Consider the following 741-nt stretch of genomic DNA (forward strand, 5'->3'; position numbering starts at 1 on the left):
GCATTTAAAAGAAGGCGTAAACTTGACTGCGAGGCGAGGGGCTGGAACAGCGCTTAAACAATACTGGCCCTGTAAAAAACATTCATTCTTTTCTATTACTCATAAGGGAAAAATCAGTAAAATGATAGTATGGTAGCCATCAATATAACGAAAATGACTTTAAAAAAAACTCTATTCTCGACAATCCGAGAATTACCAGAGAATTACCCACACATGACATCAGAGATTCTAAGTAACATAACAGACGGAAATTGAAATCAGCAAGGCCATTCAGAGAGACGGTCGGCAGAGGAGCGGGCGGGGCAGAGGAGCGGGCGGGGCAGAGGGGTATGGGCGAGAGGGACCAACCAAGGGCAAATCGTCAAGTGTTCGACCCGCGTCTGTCTGACTAATGACGTAAAATTGTACTTACCTTTCCTCCCATGTGCAGCCTCGCCTCGGGCACAATTTAGAGGTCATAACTTCATATAATCGCGTGAGAGATACCAATCAATTGCACCCCAGAGCCTTTTGTTCATGTTGAAACCGAAATTATGTTTTGGGTACAAACCCTTAATGGGATACCAACAGCCGTTTTTAAGTGCAATCAAAATTCCTTCAAATTATCATTAAACAATAAATCATGACGCCCAAGTCCTCGCCAGTGTCATTACGAACACATAAATATAAAAAACTGTTAACACCGAAGAATTGTCTGAGATCCGAGATGATGACCACATTACCCTGCTTATCATCACGCGC

This window comes from Penaeus monodon, chromosome 30 (assembly GCF_015228065.2).
Source record: "Penaeus monodon isolate SGIC_2016 chromosome 30, NSTDA_Pmon_1, whole genome shotgun sequence".
NCBI classification, from domain to species: Eukaryota; Metazoa; Arthropoda; class Malacostraca; order Decapoda; family Penaeidae; genus Penaeus; species Penaeus monodon.